This window comes from Natator depressus, chromosome 10 (assembly GCF_965152275.1).
Source record: "Natator depressus isolate rNatDep1 chromosome 10, rNatDep2.hap1, whole genome shotgun sequence".
Taxonomy (NCBI): domain Eukaryota; kingdom Metazoa; phylum Chordata; order Testudines; family Cheloniidae; genus Natator; species Natator depressus.
The window spans coordinates 24,934,701-24,950,912 of record NC_134243.1 but is presented as its reverse complement, the minus strand read 5'-3'; the positions used below and the strand labels follow the sequence as shown (position 1 = coordinate 24,950,912).

General features: G+C 41.8%; 1 long non-coding RNA gene across 2 annotated transcripts in view; it reads right to left on the bottom strand.

The window, feature by feature from the left end:
* The window catches only part of LOC141994422 (uncharacterized), a 66,198-nt gene extending 50,215 nt beyond the window's left edge, over positions 1-15,983 (bottom strand). For both annotated transcript variants that reach the window (XR_012641126.1, XR_012641125.1), the window contains exon 1: positions 15,885-15,983. This is a non-coding gene — a long non-coding RNA (uncharacterized LOC141994422). The remainder of the gene's footprint in view (positions 1-15,884) is intronic.
* Between the last annotated feature and the right edge of the window lie 229 nt (positions 15,984-16,212).

Sequence of the window (16,212 nt, the reverse complement as noted above, 5' to 3'; positions counted from 1 at the left end):
CACACTTACAATACGCCGATGCACATATTGTACATAGTGCATACACACAATCACATACATATAGGCCATTAGCATACCTATGTTTGTGTATTTAATGCTGTATCTATGCAGCAGTCTTCATTTTACTGATGTGTACCTTTTTCATACCTCTGGGGCCACATTTCACTCTAAGCTATACTTATGTGACTCCCATTGACCTCAATGAGTTTGCCTGGGTGTTAGTGAGAGTAATATTTGGTTCTAGTTGTAGAGGCTTTATTTAAGAGTAATTTAAAAATATTGGCACTGCCAATAAAAATGTGAAGAAAAACAAAATCATGTTTGATTGTTTTGTGAAAAGGAATGTGGTTTCTTATGTCTCTATTGCTATTCTTCATGGGAAAAATTACAGGCATTTTTTTGTAGGCATATATTTTTATTTGTAGAGCGTTTTGAATTCTAAAGACGTGATGGCTTTTTCACTATTGTTCCCTACCTCTCTCTGCCCTCCCGCCTTTAGAGTTTACCTTCACACCCTGATATAGGATGCAATATTTAGAGGCAAAAGCTCAAACCAGTCGATTTGCTCAACAATGAACGATTGCAGATTTTTCTTTGACTAAACACAAAGCTCCAGCAATCTAAATGGAAATACCACAGAGTCGTAATGCCATTTTTCCCTCATAATTTAGTTCTATAATTAACTTTTTTTGTTATTAAAATTAAATGAAATTTGGGTTTGATCCAAAGCTCACTGAAATCAGTGAGCCATTCCATTGGCTTGAATGGGCTTTGGATCAAACCCTTGGTGCTTATGAAATGTCCAGACTGACAGCTCTAGAGACTTATGCAAAAATGGATTCAGTGGAGTTACTGAAGACAGAATTTGTTTGTCCACATGGGGTCAAACATGCAGGAAAATTTCCCATTAAATGCAACACGAGTGTTATCAGTGTGAGGACAGTAGCATAGGTCCAGCCGGAGCTATGGCAGTGAAAGCTTATCCGTATCATCTTCCTAATGTGTTGCAGGGCTGAGTCCTCCTGACATGAAAGTCAAGAGACGGTATTTTGGGTCAATGTCTTCATGTCCATGTTTTACCATTCTTAGTGTCTCTTGTGAGAATACCAACACAAGCAGTGTAGGATGTAACCTTTCCCCCACTGAAGCCAACACAAGTTTTGTCATTGTCTTCTGTGGGAACAAGATCATGTCTTATTGCACTAGCCTTTCTGGCAACTGACATGGCACTGTGAGTTTCAGTAAGTTTTACACAAATAATTCTTTGGACTGTTCAGTACTCTGTGATCTCTTAATTCTCTAACCACCACTTAGTGTTGGGGTGTGGCACCCTCCCTGGCTATCAGGAGCATAAGAAATGAAGCATCGAGTTTCAATAGGCATTGTCTTGTTTTGAACCACATGCCATATTTCAGTAAGGTTCTAGGTCTGAAATTCAGTCTAATGTAGAGATGTGGAGAAGAGGCTGCAGAAGCCCGTGTCCTGCATCACAGCCTCTCTACAGCCATTTTTTACAATCTTTGAAATTCTCTTTCCTTCAATTTCAGGTTGAAAAACTTAGGTTTGAAATATAAATCGCAGCCTTAAACTCCCTACCTCTGTATTTTGCGGCTTGCTTTTTCCTGAGCTATAAGAAATGAATGCTAGGAACAGGCTCAGAGATCTGTCTAACTGCCAGTGAACCGCCTTACTCCTGTGACTCTTACTTCAGTCTTTGTCAATGACTACACTTCCTCTTTTTGCTCCAATGCCTCATACCTCACCTTGATGTCTTTTTCCCAGTCTTTGGCCTATTGCTGTTCTGTTGTCATTTACACTAGTGGGTGTGAAATACTACCATTCTGAGGGCTCGTCTACACGTAAAACACTGCAACGGTGCTGCTCTACTATGTTTGTGTATTTCATAGAATCATACAATCATAGAAGTTTAGGGTTGGACGAGGCCTCAGGAGGTCATCCAGTCCAACCCCCTACTCAAAGCAGGACCAACCCCAAGTAATTCATCCCAGCCAAGGCTTTGTCAGGCCGGGCCTTAAAAACCTCTGAGGATGGAGATTCCCACATCTCCCTAGTAACCCATTCCAGTGCTGCTTCACCCTCCTAGTGAAACAGTTTTTCCTAATATCCAACTTAGACCTTCTCCATTGCAACTTGAGACCATTGCTCCTTGTTCTGTCATCTGTCACCACTGAGAACAGCCGAACTCCATCCTCTTTGGAACCCCCCTTCAGGTAGTTGAAGGCTGCTATCAAATCCCCCCTCACTCTTCTCTTCTGCAGACTAAATAACCCCAGTTCCCTCAGCCTCTCCTCATAAGTCATGTGCCCCATCCCCCTAATAATTTTCGTTGCCCTCTGATGGACTCTCTTCAATTTGTCCACATCCTTTCGGGGGGGCGGCCAAAACTGGACACAGTACTCCAGATGTGGCCTCACCAGTGCCGAATAGAGGGAAATAATCACTTCCCTCGATCTGTTGGCAATGCTCCTACTAATTCACCCCAATATGCCGTTAGCCTTCTTGGCAACAAGGGCACACTGTTGACTCATATCCAGCTTCTCGTCCACTGTAATCCCCAGGTCCTTTTCTGCAGAACTGCCGCTTAGCCACCCTGTAGCAGTGCATGGGATTCTTCTGTCCTAAGTGCAGGACTCTGCACTTGTCCTTGTTGAACCTCATCAGATTTCTTTTGGCCCAATCCTCCAATTTGTCTAGGTCACTCTGGACCCTATCCCTACCCTCCAGTGTATCTACCTCTCCCTCCAGCTTAGTGTCATCCGTGAACTTCCTGTGGGTGCTATCCATTCCATCATCCAGATCATTAATGAAAAAGTTGAACAAAGCCAGCCCTAGGACTGACCCCTGGGGCACTCCACTTGATACTGGCTGCCAACTGGACATCGAGCCATTGAGCACTACCTGTCGAGCCACAGGATATAACCAGTTTTCTGTCCACCTTATAGTCCATTCATCCAATCCATACTTTTTTAACTTGCTGGCAAGAATACTCTTGGAGACAATAACAGAAGTTTTGCTAAAGTCAAGGTATATCACATCCACCGCTTTGGCTCTGTGGATATGGGGAGTTATCTCATCATAGAGGGCAATCAGGTTGATGAGGCATGACTTGCCCTTGGTGAATCCATGTTGACTGTTCCTGATCACCTTCCTCTCCTCCAAGTGCTTCAAAATGGATTCCTTGAGGACCTGCTCCATGATTTTTCCAGGGACCGAGGTGAGGCTGACTGGTCTGTAGTTCCCCGGATTCTCCTTCTTCCATTTTTTAAAGGTAGGCACTATATTTACCTTTTTCCAATGATCTGGTATCTGCCCTGATCACCATGAGTTTCAGAGATAATGGCCAATGGCTCTGCAATCACATCAGCCAACTCCCTCAGCACCCTCGGATACATTGTATTGTATTGATTTGTGTATGTCCAGCTTTTCTAAATAGTCCTTAGCCTGTTTCTTCACCACTGGAGGCTGCTCACCTCCTCCCCATACTGTACTGCCCAGTGCAGCAGTCTGGGAGCTGAGCTTGTCTATGAAGACCGAGGCAAAAAAAGCATTGAGTACTTCATCTTTTTCCACATCATCTGTCACTAGGTTGCCTCCCCCATTCAGTAAGGGTCCCACACTTTCCCTGAGCTTCCTCTTGTTGCTAACATACCTGTAGAAACCCTTCACTGAAGAGACACTACCTATGCCGACGGGAGGGGTTCTCCCATCAGCATAGGTACTCCATCTCCCTGAGAGCTGGTAGCTACGTCGACAGGAGAATTCTGCCATTGACCTAGCACTGTGTACACTGTGACTTAGGTCAGTTTAACTGTGTTGCTCAGGGGTGTGGATCTTTCACACCCCTGAGCGATGTAGTTGTACTGACCTGATTTCGTAGTGTGGACCAGGCCTCATTCAGTAGTACTTCACACCCAGCTTGTACTGGAGTTAAATGAACAACCCTGGTGCAAGTGCAGTGGTGAATTAGGTTTTGTCCACATGGGCCAGATCTTCAGCTGGTGTAAATTAGCATTGCTTTCATCTTCTAGTTCTGCAAGCACTAGTCTTGAGTGAATACTGGATGAATTCATTTTAATTAGGAACAGGTCTATGATCTGAACATGTTCAGACCTCTTACAATCCCAGGATTCCACAACAGTGGGGAATCTTCATCTGTCATTTAGGGCAGCTGTAAGGTCACACTGCACCACTAAGGCAATGCCTAGGATCTGGCACAAATATGCTTTGAATACAGAACAGTATGTGTATCAAAGCACCAATGTTATCCATGTTGATAAATGCAAAGTAATGTACATTGGAAAACATAATCCAACTATACATATAAAATGATAGGGTCTAAACTAGCTGTTACCACTCAAGAAAGAGATCTTGGAGTCATTGTGGATACTTCTCTGAAAACATCCACTCAATGTGCAGCAGCAGTCAAAAAAGCAAACACAATGCTGGGAATCATTAAGAAAGGGATAGATAATAAGACAGAAAATATCATATTGCCTCTATATAAATCCATGGTATGCCCACATCTTGAATACTGCATGCAGATTTGGTTGACCCATCTCATAAAAGATATACTGGAATTGGAAAAGGTTCAGAAAAGGGCTACAAAAATGATTAGGGGCATGGAACAGCTTCCGTATGAGGAAAGATGAAAAAGACAGACTTTTCAGCTTGGAAAAGAGACAACTAAGGTGGGATATGATAGAGGTCTATAAAATCATGACTGGTGTGCAGAAAGTAAATAAGTGTTGTTTACTCCTTCTCATAACACAAGAACTAGGGGTCACCAAATGAAATTAATAGGCAGCAGGTTTAAAAGAAACAAAAGGAAGGATTTCTTCACACAACGCACAGTCAACCTGTGGAACTCCTTATGAGAGGATATTGTGAAGGCCAAAACTATAACAGGGTTCAAAAAAGAACTAGATAAGCTCATGGAGGATAGGTCCATCAATGGCTATTGGCAGGGATGGTGTCCCTAGTTTCGATTTTGCCAGAAGCTGGGAATAGATCACTAGATCATTACCTGTTAAGTTCACTCCCTCTGGGGCACCTGGCATTGGCCACTGTCAGTAGATACGATACTGGGCTGGATGGACCTTTGGTCTGACCCAGTATGGCCATTCTTATGTTCTTAAGTTTATACAATCCCTAAAGGCAAATACAATCCCCCAAACCTATGTACAAGGAAATTCCATTGGCACATGGAAAAATCCCAAGATGAAATTCAGCCAAGCTAGGAGACCTGTTTTCCCCCCGTACTGCCATAAGATATTCTGACTGACTAAATTTTATGTTTTGCTGGGTTAGATTTAAAGGTGGAGATCCTATGGTGTTAATGACTGCACTTTTCCTGCTCAAGCAATTATTTATTTTATTTTATGGCTTTCCAGTTGGATGGCTCTAGTACAAGTGTGGTACAGTACATCACGCACGTCTGTGGTATCATATGCTGCAACTGCAAACCCAGTAAAACCGTACATCTTAATGTTTATTGAACCTTCCTTTTGAGACCTCGGAGGTAAAAATATTAAAACCCATTAGGTTGGTGCATGATATAAGTAACTCACCATGTTACACCAATTACAAACCTTAAGATTGTTGGTATCAGAGGATCAAACTAGAGGATTTCATTTTCACTGGATTGTTGGACTAAATAAGCATTAAAAACATAGATACAAGTCAGATACATAGCATATTTAAAGGTATATTTAATTCATGATATTTCTGTAATTCTCCTTCTGGAGTGAAACCACACACAGCTTTATAGCAGTGTATAAAACAACATCTATAAGGAATTACTTGTGAGACGTTGGATCTGATTTTGCTCCCACTGAAGTCAATGGAGGATTTGCCATTGAAATCCACAGGAACAGGATCAGACCTACAAACAAGAAGTACTGTGATCCAGTGGCTAGGGCACAGGGCTTGGAGTCTGGTTACCTGGGTTCTGTTCACGGCTCTGCTGTGTAACCTTGGGTCGTCACTTCGCCTCTCCGATATTTAATACCCTGGTGACATTTCTTATGGTAATTGCCTAGGTTTTGTTGTTGTTGTTGTTCTTCAGACCTTTTATTAACACATAGCTAAATCTCTGTCTAACCAGGTTTGTTATGCTAATAATCAGATTGTGTCTAATGGCATGCCTGCTTTTGGAAACTGTGAATGTACTGTAGAGAAAGTGGACAAAAAATTGGCTGGTGTGTATGCAGATTTTATGTCTCTAGCTATGTTCTTGGTGTATCTTTTGTGGGTTATTAGAAGAGACAGGCAGCATTTATAGACTTATTCCTTAGTTTGATTTTTAAACTTCTTATGCTATTTTGCAGACAAACCTCTAGCTATTTCTTTTAGTTTGACACTTTTGTGCTTATGGGGTCTGATCCATTGAAGTCAATGGAAAGTCACCCATTGACTTAACAGGCCTAGCTCACAGTCTATTGGGGTATGTCTACACTGCATCTGGGAGCAAGCTCCCAGCCTAGGCCCACAGCAGACTTCATACTAGTGCTCTAAAGATAGCTGTGTAGACAGCACTTTGATGCAGTCTGAGCTCCAGCCCAAATTGCAACATCCGAGCATCATATTTTAAAAGTGCCAGCATGAACCCTGCTAGTAGAAGTCTGTAGACCTGGGCTAGGAGGCTACCACCCAGATGCAGTGCAGACATGCCCTTAGAGTCTAATAGGATTCCAATTCATACCGTAGCACTGCTTCTGCCACCTTTGCTTACTGTTTTTAAATGTGTGTGATCGGATGGTTCTGTTTTTATGTAGCAACTGTAATCTTTGTGCTCACATTGAGAATGGAAATACCTTAATGGATCTAAGGATTATAACAAAGACTGGGCAAATGCTAAAATATATATCTAGAATCTACAGTGACTGAAATATAGATATCTGGCAGCAAACATCTTGAAGAACATGTTTTGTGTTTAGTTACAACAGCATAGTAGATTGAATGCAGGCAAGCATATGCAGGCAAGTGTAATAGATTGAATGATTTAATCAGTCCATTGTTTACTAGTCATTAGAGGTTTTTAGCAAACCAGTGACTGTAACTGACAATCTCATGAGGTCTAATTATGTGAAGGTATTAAATTATATATAATCCAGATTAATGTGTTTGTGGCTGAATGTGATTGCTTGGGCAAAATGGAACTAATTCTTGAGACAATCTGTTGGATTTTTGTCCACCTCTTATTTTCATCTGTACATGCATGGGGAGGGAATTAAAAACTATGGTACAGGCCCATTTGTAATATAGTTATAGTTTATTATACAATAACAACTTTGTGAAGATTGTGGCATTTTGCAGTAATATATTTTTAGCCATTATTTTAGCTAATTAATTTTATTGCAAGACTAATAGTGTCCTCTTTTTACAATTCCCACCATATTACAAGGGTCTGGGGTTCTCTGGAAAGTTGATATAAGCATGAATACAAGTGCACTGGATGAAAATTTACACCACCCACACTAAGTCCAAGTATTCAGGTAGTGTGTGGGGGAAACTGTGGTGGTGAAATCCCCACATTTTGCAAACCGGGTCTAGGGCTTCCCTCTCCCCCCCCCCCCCCCCCCCCGACTGCAGCTGCTAATCTAGCCCTTTTCAAGCTTCTTGCAGAGGTCACTGAGGCTTCTGTATCCATGTAAGTATGGATTAGCAGCCATGCCGCACCCAACCCTTAGACTGCCCACAAAGTGACTTTTTGGTGTGGATACCAATTCTGCAGGGCATAGGGGATATACAGGCCGCCTCGTCTGGCTGCTCAGCCATCTGGCTCCCCTGTGTAGCCTCTGTCTAGAGCTCTGAGGGACCTTTTACTGGCCCTCAACCCCAGTGATCAGTTTAATCTATTGTGAATACTTCTATGCTTACAGAGATTTAAACACTAATCAATTCAGCTTGCAAATGATCAACATATTGCACATCAGTCACAGGAAAAACAGGCACCAAAGTGCTATTATTCAAATAAATAAAGAATAATTAAAGTTTTTAATACATTTTTGGGAAAAAATCATGGACTCCTCAGAGGACAGATGGATTAAAGCCTTTAGAATCCCCTAACTCTATTCCTCTCCGGACATACCATTTGAGCATAATAAGGCAAAACATCTGCTAATTGCAAAATATTTTATTACCAGAGGGAGAGCTGAGTCCTGCCTAATGTTTTGGTTAGGGCAGGTCATTTAAGAATAACCCTTAATTGTGTGAACTGTATTACCTGCCTAATTGAGAGTGTTAGGTCATGGAGTGGGACCATGGTCACCCCAGCCCATACAGTATTGAGCACACTAATAGTGTTAATTAGCTAATAATAATGACAGTCCTTCAAAAAACCCAACTCCTGGGTTGGTCAAAACATCAGACTGTTTCCTTGTTCCTCTACAATGTTAATATTTTATAACTGGTTGACTTCCTTAGCCTAACAGGCTGATCTTGAGTGTGCCTTCTGTGAGCTCTGTTGCTGTCCCATCCTTGCTCACCTCCCAACTTATAGGGCCACAAACCACATGAACATCTCATACCCATTGAGAATCAAGGACAGTATAGTTTAAGCTTAACATTATTCTAGGACACCTAGGATTTTGCAGTTGGTCATGCTGAATGCAATATGCTATAAGGCCTAAACTTTCCAACTTGGGTGCCTAAAGTTAAGCAATTATATTCATGTCCTGCTACCTAAATAAAATTTATCTGATTTTTCACAGATGCTGAACACCCAGTTTCCATTCAATTAATGGGAGCTGCAGGCCATATTTATTGAGGTGATTAAATGTGGCCAACTAGTAATGGAAAGGTTGAGGGTAGAGCCCTACAAATCCATGAATATCCACTTTATACCTCTGGATAGCTGCATCCATGGATGTGGATGCAGTTGGATTGTTTACCAATTTTTGCAGATCATGGATCCCAATTTTTGTATCCATGCAGAACTGTAACAGTGAGACAGAGTGCTGATGCGGCTGTGGATGTGGATATATCAAAAAGATGGAGTGGGGATTGCGGGTTGGATAGAAGTTAAATATTGTGGATGCAGATCCAAATTTTTGTATCCACACAGGGCTCCAGTTGAGGAGCAGTGAAGTATAAATGATGTGTATTTATTTAATAAACACAAAGCCCAGTGTGTATACAAATTGCACATATTTGGGTTGTATCCTCCTCACTCACCCTCTGTACGTCATTCTTTTTATTGTAAGCTCTCTGTGGTAGGAGCTGTGTCTTCCTGTGTCCGAGGACAGTACCTAGAGCATTGTGGGGCCTCCTGGAATATAAATAAATAACCGCAATCTTGCCAAACTTGACACTACTGCCTAGTTAACGCCAATGAGATCTCATATTAACACATAATTGCCATGGCTGAAGAATGACAGGACTTTGACATTGTCTAGCGGAGGGGTGATTTTAAAAAAAAATAATAATAAATTCTCCTTATGAACGGCCTATGGCAACTAGCTGCTTTGAGAAATGCTGTTTCATGCAGGCTGCCTGGCAGGTCCATAGAACCCTTGGGCATCTTCAGAGAGAGGCTATATGGTGTATTGATTGTTTACCCTGCATAGCTTGTTTGTTGAGTCTAGCGCTGCATTAGCCTTTTAACTTACCATAACTGGCTAATATTTGGGGTGAAGTGGGGCATGCTGCTGTTAAAAATTACTCTTATAATAACAGAGAGCCTAAATGGCATCACAGGTGTCTTTCCTGCTGGGACCTGAGATTTCCCAACGTGACAATCCCATGCAAAATGCATTGGCAGCACTAAAAGGGGGGTTCCTGACTTACCTTAGTGCCAAGGGGATATGAAATATGCTTGCAGTTTCAATCGTTGCCATCTTCAATAATACTTAACTCAGCTCTTGATGAAAAGCAGACACCATTAACAAGGCTAGATTCCACCATGGGCAGGTTATCATTACCCCATCGATTTCCAAATGGAAAATCTGTCTTTTTTTACAATGCTATTTCAATATTAGTTGTCTTTTTTTAAAAAAGAGAGAACAGAGGTTTATTTTTGGTGAGACGGGTGAAACTCAGGGAAATCCCTCTAAAAGATCGGTTTCCCAGTTCTAAATGATCAGTGATTAAGGACACTGACTGGGTCAGGTCCTTAATTATCCTAGCTCCACTGAAATCTGTTTTACATTGGGTTGCACTAGCTGATGCCTGATTGGGGATGAATGGTGAGATGCACTGAACCTGTGGCAGAGCTACAGCATCTTAAAATGAAACACAATAAAATATCATGTAAAACAGTAAGATCAGCAGAGTTACACTGCTTACCCCAGGTCTGAATTTGGCCCCATGTGTTTGATTTATATTACACGATTGATTCAAGTGCATAGGGAACAAGCAGTATCATGGTGGCTGAGGGCAGGATGCTCAGCTTTCAGCAGGACACTCTGTAGTGCTCCTCTCAACAGGAGGAACATGTTCACAGTCAACAGCATTGACGAGCTTGTGCTATGGGTGGCAATAAATACACTAGTCATATTGTGAGCCATCCACATAGCTATTCCTGCAACATAAAACCCATTGTGTCCCTTGCTGTGTTTGGCCAGCATAGCCTATACTGCAGTACTGTGTCCCATGGCACAATGTTATCTGACCAGCTGTCTGATTCAGACCACAGCTTGTGAATGGCTTTGTTGCTGCTTGCATCCTTTTATTTCTCATGTTTTCTCTAGGCAAGATTTAGATACTAAGAACTAAAAGTGTACAAGCATAACTGACCCCTTGCTTGGGCCAAGAGCAGGGTTTGACCCCAGGACCTTCAGTGCTAAAGCACAAGCCTCGTCTGCTTGAGCTAAAAGCCTAATTCAGCCTAAATGGAAGCAATAACACTTAAACTTCTGTTTATGGCCAGTGGGGCTAGCTGGAAGGTGGAGGGTTGCCAAAGCACAAGATATGCTTGGCAACAGAAAGTAAAACAGTTGTCAAAGGGTATTATCAGACTGATCCTGAGAGAGGCTAAGCACCATCACATCTTCTTGAGGTCAAAGGAAGTTGAAGGCACTCAGCGCCTTCCAGAAGGTGTTCAGCACTTTGTACGTTTTGGCTGTGTGCTAACAGACACCATATCAGTGAAGTTCAGAAACTTCCTTCTACTGTATGTATGTGCAACCTAATTTACCCTCTTGTCCTCTGTGGTGACTGACAGTTCTGTGGGATACAGCTCCCATCAGCTGTGTTTCACATACCAACTTGGTCTGATAGTCTGCAGTAATATTGTAAAGGTATGCACAACTGTACAGATATTTTGATCGGAATTTGTAAAGGGACAGGAAACAGTGATTCTGACATGGCTGTATCAAAATCTGGAGTTAGACTTCGCAAACAAAAAGCCAGCTGTATACAATATGAACATAATTCCTTATGGTTCACTGTCCCTGTCAAACAGGGTAATGTGCTTGTAAACTTCCCTCAACAGAAAATACATCACAGCATCAGCAGCACTAGAAAATGACAAGACAATCAAATTGTGGAAAAGTGCCTGTCAAACATCTTCAACAGCACTCAGAGACAGCACCAGGAAAATGCAAGATAAATAAAGCCAGTCTAGCAGAAAACCCAAGGAAATCCTTGAGCAAAACAGGCTGTGTTAGTCCTAGCTCAAAGAAACAACCACCCTAGAATGAACAGAGAAGCAAAAAGATGCCTCACTTATTACAAGTGGATCACCCCTGCCTAGCGCCACATGTCAGACCCAATGGAGAAATGTGACTGAGCTCTGTGTGGGCACAGAGCTGGTTTTAAGACAGGACAGCTACAAGAGCGATAATCTGTCTTTATGGATTTGTAAGTACACCTTAATACTCTTTTATTCGTTTGGAAAATTGAGATGAAGTCACTAGCATAATTTGTTATGAGTGCATTCTCCCAGCCACTGTTTTCATACACATTATAATTCTGTATCTCTTCCATTTTCCAAACAAGCCATTTATAGAGCAGGTGGGTGTTTTTATTCACAACTTCATTTGAAGTTAACTACAAATCCGGTAGACCCAAAAATCACTCTTTGCAGCTAGCCATGCATGTGTAGTGAGTCCAACAAACGCCAAACACTCCCTGCACAGAATTAACTTGTAAAAAGCAGGCTGCAAATGAAGGGTCAGTTATCAATCCCTTTACTCATACTAAGAAAAGGAGTACTTGTGGCACCTTAGAGACTAACCAATTTATTTGAGCATAAGCTTTCATGAGCTACGTAAGCTCACGAAAGCTTATGCTCAAATAAATTGGTTAGTTTCTAAGGTGCCACAAGTACTCCTTTTCTTTTTGCGAATACAGACTAACATGGCTGTTACTCTGAAACCTGTCTTTACTCATACTGTTAGAGCAGTTACTCAGATGAGTAATTTCACTAAAGTCAATGGATCTACTTATGTGTGTAACTGGTTGGCAGTGAGGTGTTCACATTCACCACCTCCTACAACTATAAAGTGTTGTGACCTATTTACACAGGATCAAAACAAAATCCTGCCCAGGGGTTTGTTAAAAACAAAATTCTATAAAAGCAGCATGATTGGTTCTTAAATCAGTTGAGTGCTTTGAGAGCAAACTACGACAAGAAATGAATAGCTACTTCTCACAACTGCAGGAGCAATAAATGTCATTGAGGAGATATGTATACATCAGTGGAGGGCAACCTGCGGCTTGCAGGCCGCATGCAGCCTGTCAGGGTAATTCGCTGGCGTGCTGCGAGACAGTTTGTTTACATCGACCATCTACAGGCACGGCCTCCCGCAGTTCCCAGTTCACTGTTCCTGGCCAACGGGAGCTGCGGGAAGCGGTGGTTGGCCCGCGCTGCTTCGCCGTTCCTGGCCAATGGGAACTGCGGCCACTGGGAGCTGCGGGTGGCTGTGCTTGTGGATGGTCGATGTGAACAAACTGTCTCGCGGCCCGCCAGCAGATTACTCTGACGGTCGGCGTGCAGCCCACGGATCGCAGGTTGCCCACCACGGCTCTAGCCTCTTTGGGGCAGAGATTCTCTCCTACTATGCTGGTAACAGTGCCTTGCACAATGGGGCCCCAATATCGGTTGGGACTTTTAGACACTGCCATTGTATAAATAATAATAAAGCAAGAAATGACTCTTCAAACACCTGAACCACCATAACAATCTCGCAAAGAACTCCTGAAACCAAAGCACAAGATATGCATGATTCCTCTTCTAACACATAACCTATTCCTATGGGTCTGTAGCTGGTCCCTTTGTAAGTGAGAAGAAAGGGGAAAGTGCAGTGCTAATGTATATTTTTAAGGCATTTGTTGAAGGAGTGGATGGAAGGCTATAGGGTGGATCAAAGGCAGAGGCAGCACATCTAGAACGAGCTATTTTGAGCTGTCTGGCAGAAGGACATTGTGGTTGAAGGCCACTGGGACAATTTTCAGAGTAGCAGCCATGTGAGTCTGTATCCGCAGAAAGAAAAGGAGGACTTGTGGCACCTTAGAGACTAACCAATTTATTTGAGCATAAGCTTTTGTGAGCTACAGCTTCAGCATCCGATGAAGTGAGCTGTAGCTCACGAAAGCTTATGCTCAAATAAATTGGTTAGTCTCTAAGGTGCCACAAGTCCTCCTTTTCTTTTTACTGAGACAATTGTATTTTTGATTAATTATGTGTTTTTAAAATGAGACATTCAGACATACCCAGCATTACTGTAGCTCTGCTTCCATTGAAGTCAATGGTAAAACTGTAAACCTGCCCAGGGGAGGGCCATTAGACCAGTGCTGAGCATGTTTGAAATCCCATCCTTTAATAAATATATGTAAATTAGAGCTGGTCAGAAAGGTTTTGATGAAATATATTTGGTTGGAAAATGCTGATTTGTCAAAATCACAAGTTTGTAGGGGAAAGGGCTGATTTCAGTGAATATTTCACTTTGAAAAGTTTTTGAAAAATGGTCAAAATGAAATGTCTCACTGGCTTCAGTACATTGACCACTTGTGTGGATGAGGATTACTTGTGTGCATTAAGAACAACAGGTTCAGGACCATGGTTTTATAATGATGATCCAAATGGCAGTGTCGCACTCCAGTCCTCAGGCAGTAGAAATGCCTCTAACCGTTGATAGAGCACAAGTTGCTATATAAGTGCTGGACTAAGACAGAAGTGTCTGAGCTTCAGAATAATATTCACAGCTCGTATTAACCTTTCAGAGATTGCAGGAGCCATTCAAACTTCCAAGGTCAATTGAAGCTAGCTAGGCCCTTCCAAATAAATAAATAAATCCATAACCCACTAATATGAACTGTTCTGAGCACTCATAAGAGCAAAATCTCATTTTATACAAAAGAGCTATTTGTTGTGTACCAATCGGGATAACAAAGGATTTATTTAAACACCCTGCCATTTCTGAATATGAGAGGAAGCTGATGTTTGGGAAGATCATAGGAAAATACCTGCACCTTCTCCCTCAACCAGTCTGTGGTACCTAAAACCATTAAAACCAACAAGTCATGCTTAATTATCTCTCAAGGGAAAAGTCTTCATTTCTGTGCATAACCATTAAGCATATGGTACTATTAAATCACTAATAAAGCAGGTAAGCTGTTCAGGTGGCCAACAATCGGTGCAAAGTTCTGTGCTGAAAATGTGAGGCTTCATTTTCAGTCCAACGAAGTTGGCAATCACAGTAAAACCACAGTACCACTAGGAATGCTTCCCAAATCAGAAGTAACGGGCATGGCCAATGGCAACCCGTGCACTGACTGCAGCGTGTTATCCTGGAAAAGTGAGATGCAAGTGGTGTGAGTCGGCAGTGGATTGCATAGTGAGGGGACATTGAAAGAGAGCCAGTAACTTGCAGGCATCCTTGGAGAGATTTGCAGAGCTAAAACTTTAAGGTGCACAATAGGGAGAAATTAAATATAGATGATAACCTAAGAAATCCAGACTCTTTCTCCTATTCTGCTCACTTTTAAAAATTCTTTTGATTCCGAAATATGATTAATTCTAACTGCTGACATTTCACTCTTTGGGATTTGTATTTAAATATATCAGAGACAGTCCAGAAGAGGCTAAATTAAAAGACAGTTGGTGTGGTGTTAATAAATAATTCAGACACTGGTAACAGTGCTATTGAAGAAACCACTCAGTGATGGAGATGTGAGGTTTAGCACTGTAGTAACGACGAGAAAGATGCTTTAACTCCAGGAGGAATTAAATATGGCTAGGAAAGAAAATATAAGGTTTGCAAAATATTCAGTTGGAAGTGGAGCCTCGCTTGAGAAAAGGTGCATCCATGCATTAATAATCCAATATATCAGAACTCTGAGCAATGCTTCCACTCAGAGATATTGCATAAAACAAGCATTTGACATTGAAGTAACCACAAGACACTTCAGTGCAGTGCTTATACCTTGAGACCTTTTGTTGTAAAACTTTTCTAAAGACGTGTGAAAGGAGTTCAGGAACTGGAAAGTTTCACAAAAGGAAAAGGAGGACTTGTGGCACCTTAGAGACTAACAAATTTATTTGAGCATAAGCTTTCGTGAGCTACAGCTCACTTCATCGGATGCATGGAAAGTTTCAGTATGTGTGGTAGAGCTGTGTCCTCCTTGCAAAAGCTACTATTCCAGAAAGGGTCTTTGATCTGTCTGGCTAATTACACAAATCAAGAGTAGGATAATTTGCTGGACAAAATAATTGAAAGTTGATAATGTGGGAAAATATGCTCAGCGTTGCTGATTTGCAGGAAAAAGTGTCCATTGTTATGTGGGAACACACTGAATTATTGGATTAAGTCAGCAGCTTGATCAACACTCTCTTTCAAAAAAAAAAAAAACCCACCCTAAAATTACACCTGTGCCTTTGTGGATTTTTTTTTTTTAGTGGGGGAATCTAATTTTGTACTCACCACTGTTTCTTTGTTGAGATAAATCCATTGCCTGTGCCTCCAGTGGAGTTATTCGAGATTCGTATCGGAGTGACTGAGATCAGACTCAGGCAGATTATGTAGCACAGATATAACCATTCACTGCCTCAGGAACAGGAAGCTAAAGTAGATTGCTGGATGCATTAACAAAACGAGCTCCCAGCTTTGCAAGTTTTCTGCTATTCACCCAGTAGTTTTATTCCTCAGCAGGAGCCCTGTAACAGGGTATGTGAGTCCTTTAAGACTGATGATGGAAGTCTCCCTGGCTGTACTACCCAATTTAGAGGGTCATACAGTAGTAAAGAGAGTC